This window comes from Osmia lignaria, unplaced genomic scaffold (genome assembly GCF_051020975.1).
Source record: "Osmia lignaria lignaria isolate PbOS001 unplaced genomic scaffold, iyOsmLign1 scaffold0003, whole genome shotgun sequence".
Classification (NCBI taxonomy): Eukaryota; Metazoa; Arthropoda; class Insecta; order Hymenoptera; family Megachilidae; genus Osmia; species Osmia lignaria.
The window spans coordinates 115001-122500 of record NW_027478160.1 but is presented as its reverse complement, the minus strand read 5'-3'; the positions used below and the strand labels follow the sequence as shown (position 1 = coordinate 122500).

The following is a 7500-nucleotide window of genomic DNA, read 5'->3' as shown; positions in this document are numbered from 1 at the left end:
GCAGATATATTTGGTGCAACAATTACGATGTCGTCAGCAAATGCCAGTGTAGTCACTTGGACTCCATTGATGTCGATACCTTCCTGTTCGCAGAGTTCTTTTAGCAGGTCGTCGAGGACCAGGTTGAATAGAAATCCCGACATAGGATCGCCTTGCTTTACGCCTCTGCAGATCTTTAGCGGTTCAGATCGGTGTCCATGGCATTCGAGAACAGTGGTCACATCCTTGTAGGTGCACTTTACATATTCCAAGGTCTGCGCGTCTATTCCTCTTTTAACTAAAGCGTCGACAATAGATGTTATATTGACAGAGTCAAACGCTTTCGCGAGATCTATGGAAAGAATTGTAAAGGCTCTACCTCTCCCTCTACAGCTCTTGATGAGGGATTGCAGGATTGTGCTGTTCGCCATTATACCGTCTGTCTTCGAGAACCCTCTCTGAACGTGGGATAAGCGAATTTCGCTTTCCAGGCGTGTCGTTATAATCTTATTTAACAGGCGTAGTATCCTACTCGAGATCGTAATGGGCCTCCACTGCTTGGGGTCCGTAAGGTCCCCGTTCTTGGGTAGCAGTGTCGTCCTATTCAACCTTAGAACAGGGGGTATGATCCGCATGCCCCATATGATGTTTAGCAAGGCATGCAGATCGTGACGTGGCATTTGTCTGAGCATCAGCCTATCGATGCCGTCAACACCAGGCGCGGATTCCTTTAACTTGGCCAGCTGCTCATGGACTTCTACATAGGACACGGGGTAGGATAGATCGATTTTGCTGGTGGCTTTACATTTAGCAGGCCTCCAGCTCAGATCCTTTTTAGCAAACAGTTTCTCGTAGAACTTGGTAAACTGCTCCATCGTTGGCATTTCCGTAGCGTTCAACGGGTTTCCTGTGAGGATATGCTCCGCTACCTGGGTCGGATTGTGCTTGTACAGCTTTTGAATCCGAGCATATTGGTTCGACTTTCTTTGGCCGCGGTTAGCATTTCCGTGAACGTTCGGTGTTGTATATTGCCCAGTGGCTTTTCTGCGTTTATCACAGCCACCTTTTTTGACATGTTTGTCATTGGAGCGTTTAGCCTTGTTCTTACTGTTTCTACCCTTACCAGAGCTGGTGTTCCGCTCCGGTATTGTCGTTATGTATTCGTCCAGCAGTGCCAGGATATCCGACTCGGGAGCATCTTTAAGCACGGCCTCGATTACGTTGGACATTTTGCTCGTGGTGTCCTTCTGCACGGCACGGAGGAGATCTCGCGTCTCAACGGACGCTATGGCATGCCAGACAGGATCGGCGTCAACGTTTTGACTCCCCTGATCCGGCTCTCTCTCCGTGTTCCGATGCGTCGGTTCACTCACAGGCTCGGTCGGTTGTGCTTTAGGTTTTAGCGGGCACTCCTTCCGGCTGTCCTCATTGGCAACGATTTCAAGCTCTGTCGACAGATATGCCTTGTAACAATCCCTAGATCGCAGCTTCTTTATTCCGTCAGGTGTTCGACCGGAGGTTTTAGCAAGTATTTTAGCTATTTCTACAACCTTGAGCTTTGATCTGTCAGGGATTCTGGCCTCGGTGTACGCCAGTTCTTTTATCTCGGCATCTGTGTACCTAGCTTTAGACGTTGCCATCCTTTTATCACGCAATTCGAGATCCGTCCTGTTATAGTGCTCCGTGTGAGCCTTGCGCTGGTGAAGCCGCATACCGGCGTAGGTCTTGTACGCCTTGAGGCAGACTTCGCACTTGAAGCCATCCGCCTGCGCAGGTGGTGCGTTGCAGCGACGTAAATGTTGCGCTGCACTAGCGGATGACTTTGCACTCAGGTCAATCTTGCACGAGGGGCATAATTTATCATTTATCGGCTCGTTTACCTTTAACATAGCGTTGTCGTCTTTATCACCCGGAGAGGAAATTTCTCTCCGGGAAGTGTCATTTACCAGTGCTGCCGCCACTGTTCGGGACCGGCAGCTTCCGAGGCTTCTTTTATCATTATTTGGTGCAATTTAGCGTTGCCCGAAGGCATGAATCTGGCGGGCTGCAAACCCGGCAGATCCATTTGGCGTTAGCCAGTTTCGACCGTCTCCGTTGGCTGGGACAGGCATGCTTTATCGTCCTTTCTCCGGCGCCACGTGGCCTTGCCTAAGGGCTGAACGTGGAGATCGGTCTTGGGGCGGGTTTCCAGACGGAGTAGAGTAAGGTGTTCGTTCGATCTACTCCCTGACCCCAGCACCCCCATTTTGGCTGGGATACACTTACGTGCATCCCTGGGAGGGTCACAATGACCCCCAAGTCAGTCATAGTTACTTCTTAAGAGAGTCATAGTTACTCCCGCCGTTTACCCGCGCTTTTTTGAATTTCTTCACGTTGACATTCAGAGCACTGGGCAGAAATCACATTGCGTCATCACCCGTGAGGGCCATCGCAATGCTTCGTTTTAATTAGACAGTCGGATTCCCCTAGTCCGTGCCAGTTCTGAGCTAAGCGTTGAATGGCGGCCGAAGAAGCGACCACGACGGCGTTAACCGCCACGGAAGCCTCGCAGCAAGGAAGATCCGCGGGAGGCCAAGGCACGGGACCGAGCTCGGATCCCGGGACGCGACCGAAGTCGCCAACCGTTCACCTCGCCCAGGCCCGGCACGTCAGCCAGACCCGCTTCCCGACCAAGCCCGACACGCCCCGCTCCTCAGAGCCAATCCTTATTCCGAAGTTACGGATCCAATTTGCCGACTTCCCTTACCTACATTAATCTATCGACTAGAGGCTCTTCACCTTGGAGACCTGCTGCGGATATGGGTACGAACCGGCGCGACACCTCCACGTGGCCCTCTCCTGGATTTTCAAGGTCCGAGGGGAAGATCCAGACACCGCCGCAACTGCGGTGCTCTTCGCGTTCCAAACCCTATCTCCCTGCTAGAGGTTTCCAGGGAACTCGAACGCTTATACAGAAAAGAAAACTCTTCCCAGATCTCCCGACGGCGTCTCCAGGTCATTTTGGGTTACCCCGACGAACACTCTTACGAGGGCCCGAATGGTATGCGGTTCCGCTGCCGGGTTCCGGAATAGGAACCGGATTCCCTTTCGCCCAATGGGTGTGCATCTCTGCAACTATTTCTTATAAATTCGATTTAGCCATATTTAACAGTTTTGTTGTTGCTTTTTAACTGAGAGCTTTAGGACACCTCATTTACATAGGATTTCTCTTAGGGCTTAGGATCGACTGACTCGTGTGCAACGGCTGTTCACACGAAACCCTTCTCCACGTCAGTCCTCCAGGGCCTCGCTGGAGTATTTGCTACTACCACCAAGATCTGCACCGACGGCGGCTCCAGGCAGGCTCACGCCCAGACCCTTCTGCGCACACCGCCGCGACCCTCCTACTCGTCAGGGCTTCATGGAGGACCAAATTTTGTCCAGCCCCACTTGCCACTGACGGCGGAGTATAGGCGCGACGCTTCAGCGCCATCCATTTTCAGGGCTAGTTGCTTCGGCAGGTGAGTTGTTACACACTCCTTAGCGGATTCCGACTTCCATGGCCACCGTCCTGCTGTCTTAAGCAACCAACGCCTTTCATGGTATCCCATAAGCGTCGACTTAGGCGCCTTAACTCTGCGTTTGGTTCATCCCACAGCGCCAGTTCTGCTTACCAAAATTGGCCCACTTGGCACTCTGATCCAATAATAAAATCTCATGGCTTCATTTGATGCAAGCAAGCCAGAGATCTCACCCATTTAAAGTTTGAGAATAGGTTGAGGTCGTTTCGGCCCCAAGGCCTCTAATCATTCGCTTTACCAGATGAGACTCGCAATAACGTTCGAGCGAGTGCCAGCTATCCTGAGGGAAACTTCGGAGGGAACCAGCTACTAGATGGTTCGATTAGTCTTTCGCCCCTATACCCAGTTCCGACGATCGATTTGCACGTCAGAATCGCTACGGACCTCCATCAGGGTTTCCCCTGACTTCGTCCTGACCAGGCATAGTTCACCATCTTTCGGGTCCCAACGTGTACGCTCTAGGTGCGCCTCTTCTCGCAATGAGAACGAGACGCCCCGGGAGTGCGAGGCCTAATCGTAACGAGGCCCATCCTCCCTAGGTCGACGCAGAGGACGACATTCACTTTCATTTCGCCTTTAGGTTTATTTATATCCCAATGACTTGCGCACATGTTAGACTCCTTGGTCCGTGTTTCAAGACGGGTCCTGAGAGTACCCAAAGCAATAGCGTCGCCGACCGGTAATTCAAAGCTTGGCCAGTCCAAGGACTCCTCCTGCTAACAGCTGGCCAGACCCGGGGACGGCGCATAGTCCGTACATCCGGGTAATTATAACTGAACCTAGCTTGCGGCGGTCCTGACGCACACACATTCGAAAATGGATTGGTTGCGGCCTGATACCGTCTGAGTACCGTCGCGCAGTCGGCCAGGCAACCGAGGGTCTGTCACGAACACCGTTAAGGTGACGGACAGGCTCCGCCTCGGACCGTAGACCGACACGCAACGGGTCGCGACGTTCTACTAGGGGAGAAGTGCACGACTACCTCGCCGGAACATTCGCCGAAGGTGGTGTGCCCTCGCTAATGGAACCCGAAGGTCCATCCGGGGCATCGCGCACCAACGGGAGCCAGCGTTGTTGACGATGAATCTCCCCATTCGATCTTTTGGGTTTCTCAGGTTTACCCCTGAACGGTTTCACGTACTCTTGAACTCTCTCTTCAAAGTTCTTTTCAACTTTCCCTCACGGTACTTGTTCGCTATCGGTCTCGTGGTCGTATTTAGCCTTAGATGGAGTTTACCACCCACTTAGGGCTGCACTCTCAAGCAACCCGACTCTAAGGAGAGATCCTCCCGAAACGCGTACCGGTCACTACGGGCCTGGCACCCTCTATGGGTAAATGGCCCCATTCAAGATGGACTTGGACGCAATTCGATGTCTCGGGATAAACGGATCCTCCTGAACACTACATTTCCCAGCGGCGGTACCGCGGGATTCAGTGCTGGGCTCATTCCTGTTCGCTCGCCGCTACTAAGGAAATCCTAGTTAGTTTCTTTTCCTCCGCTTAATAATATGCTTAAATTCAGCGGGTAATCTCGCCTACTCTGAGGTCGTCAATTTCTTTGGTTTCATCGAAAGGTGAATAATGATGCTCGATGCAAAAAAAAAAAAAATAAACGAAAAGAAGCAAAAAAGCAAACACGTAGAGAAACTGTGCGTGAATCAACCTTTCGCATATTCAATTTTTCCTCCTCTCTCGTTTCAAAATGTTTGTATTTATCGTTCGATGAAACGAGCACAAGAGGGAAAAAAAAGTTGAGACACGACGTTCCCATAATTTTCGTGTTATTTCCTTTTTGCTTCAAACATTTTGCGGACTGCAGCTTCGTCGTATTGCTTTTATCAATTTTTAACAATTTCAAAGCGAAGACAACTCGCAAGACGATCCATTTCGTCTCGGTTCAATTTTAACGTCCGTCCGTATTATTTTTTGTTCCACAAGAGATTTCGAATAGGTTTCTTTATTTATCATCCCTTCTTTTCGAGCGCCACGGAAGCAAGAGGAAAAGCAAGAGCGAGAGAACATTTCGCGTATACTTCATTTAACAATTTTAACCAACACGCGATGTACTCCACACACCTCTTAGATTTAACAACTGCTTTTCTCTTCTTCTCCCCTTAGCGCAAGGGTAAACCCCATTTGTCTCTTCTTTGGAACGCAACAAAACTTTCGAGGACTGGACGACCGAGCGATGGTCGCGCGGTCTTCGCTTATCTTTAACAAACGAAGTAGTCCGTATGTATTCTAAATGTTGAAGCCTCCTAGAGCTTTAAGCCATGCGAGACATTGAAATGCTGTTTTAACGGGAGCATGCATAATTGCTGCAAACATACTTTTATCACAAGTTCTAGCCACGCCACGGAGGCTTCGAAGTTCCTTCACCATTCGCTTTCCTCTCTTTTGTTACACAGTTTCAGACTACGATCAGGGGTACCGAAACGCTGTATTGATTGTAAGCAACCATTTTTATCTTGGAGCGGAGCGTTCCTTTACTCGTTAGATTTGTCTTGTCGCGTGTGTATTCGCTTTTTCGACGCTTTTTAACCATTTAACTTGTTTAGCGAAGCTAAACGCACAGACAGACAAAAAAAAAGGAACAGCATCGCGCGTCAAACAGCGACGACCCATCTGAAGCGATCTTTCATTTATACACCGTTTGTAAACAGAGAGATGTATAAAGCGCGGGGAATCATTCGAAACCCTGGGGCTATTCGAGCTTGCATTTCAGCAAATTATCATCTCAAACATTTCACTCGTTTGCTTTTTCTAAATTTATAGGAGAGCTTCTTTCGTTTATTTTTGACACACCTTTCGTAAATATCGTTTCTGGCAACGTCGGGAGCGTGGATTTCTACAAGTGAACAATCGCGCCGATCCGATAACTTCCAGCAGGATGGAGAATCTTTATAGATTATCTTCCTAGAACTCGGTGCTTTCACGGGCGGTCGTTTATAAATTTTAACGAACGACTCGCGCGCCGTGACGCACTTGCGCTAGTTCGAAGAGATATTTCGAAATTTGTTTCTCTCCTTTAACGGCCTGCATTTAGTGTATCGGTTGCGATTTTCGTCACATCGTTTCCACGACAAACGCCGACGAACTGCCCAACTATCGCTCGTACGTTGCGACTCTTTCTTTGTTTATCGTTCATTCATTCTTTCAATTTCGTTCGATAATCCCGCTCCGAAACGTTCTACTTTCGTTGAACGACGGCGAGATGTTTAGAAAGAAATGAATTACTCTTTTTTCGAGAAGCAAACGCAAGCAGTCTTTTGTTAAGAAAACGACCCTCAGCCAGGCGTGGTCCAGGAATTGTATCCGTGGACCGCAATGTGCGTTCGAAATGTCGATGTTCATGTGTCCTGCAGTTCACACGTTGACGCGCAATTAGCTGCGTTCTTCATCGACCCACGAGCCAAGTGATCCACCGTTCAGGGTAATCGTAAAATTTTGTATTTCAAACTCTTTAGATCTTTAGAGTGTTATTTTCATTATTAACACGCATCACATTCGATACCCACATCACTCTCCCACCCGGCGCGCGCGGGAGAGCGAATTCGGGCGTCGCCAACGTATTTGTTTGTTTGTTCGATCGTTGACGACACGATCGCGTCCAAGGACGGAAACCGTCGGAGAAACGCCCAGTGGCACGCTCCTCTCGACGGTCGGGCGTAAAGTACATTTAAAAACCTTGAAAAGTACGAACGCACACAAGGAATGCGAGCGCGCGTCCTGTCGCTGAATCGTGGGTTGCGAGATTCGAACAGACACACGGCCGGCGACGATCGGTCTAACTAATGGACACATAGTTTTTCAAAGACTCGCTATCGTCGCTTCTCAGCCGGTCCGTAAACAACACACATCGATCAGGCGGACGCACGAATCTTACCACGGTGCGTGTTTCGTAGATTCCAGGTTACCCGCAAGTACCTCTCTCTCCCTCTCGAAAGAGGAATCTCGATC

The 7500-nt window shown here is 49.7% G+C and overlaps 1 non-coding gene and 1 pseudogene across 1 annotated transcript; both read right to left on the bottom strand.

Moving 5' to 3' along the window:
• The window catches only part of LOC143306258 (large subunit ribosomal RNA), a 7820-nt pseudogene extending 2731 nt beyond the window's left edge, over positions 1-5089 (bottom strand).
• Positions 5090-6821: 1732 nt separating this feature from the next.
• LOC143306229 (5.8S ribosomal RNA) lies at positions 6822-6976 on the bottom strand. Its single transcript, XR_013063680.1, has one exon. It is a non-coding gene; the product is annotated as a 5.8S ribosomal RNA (ribosomal RNA).
• Between the last annotated feature and the right edge of the window lie 524 nt (positions 6977-7500).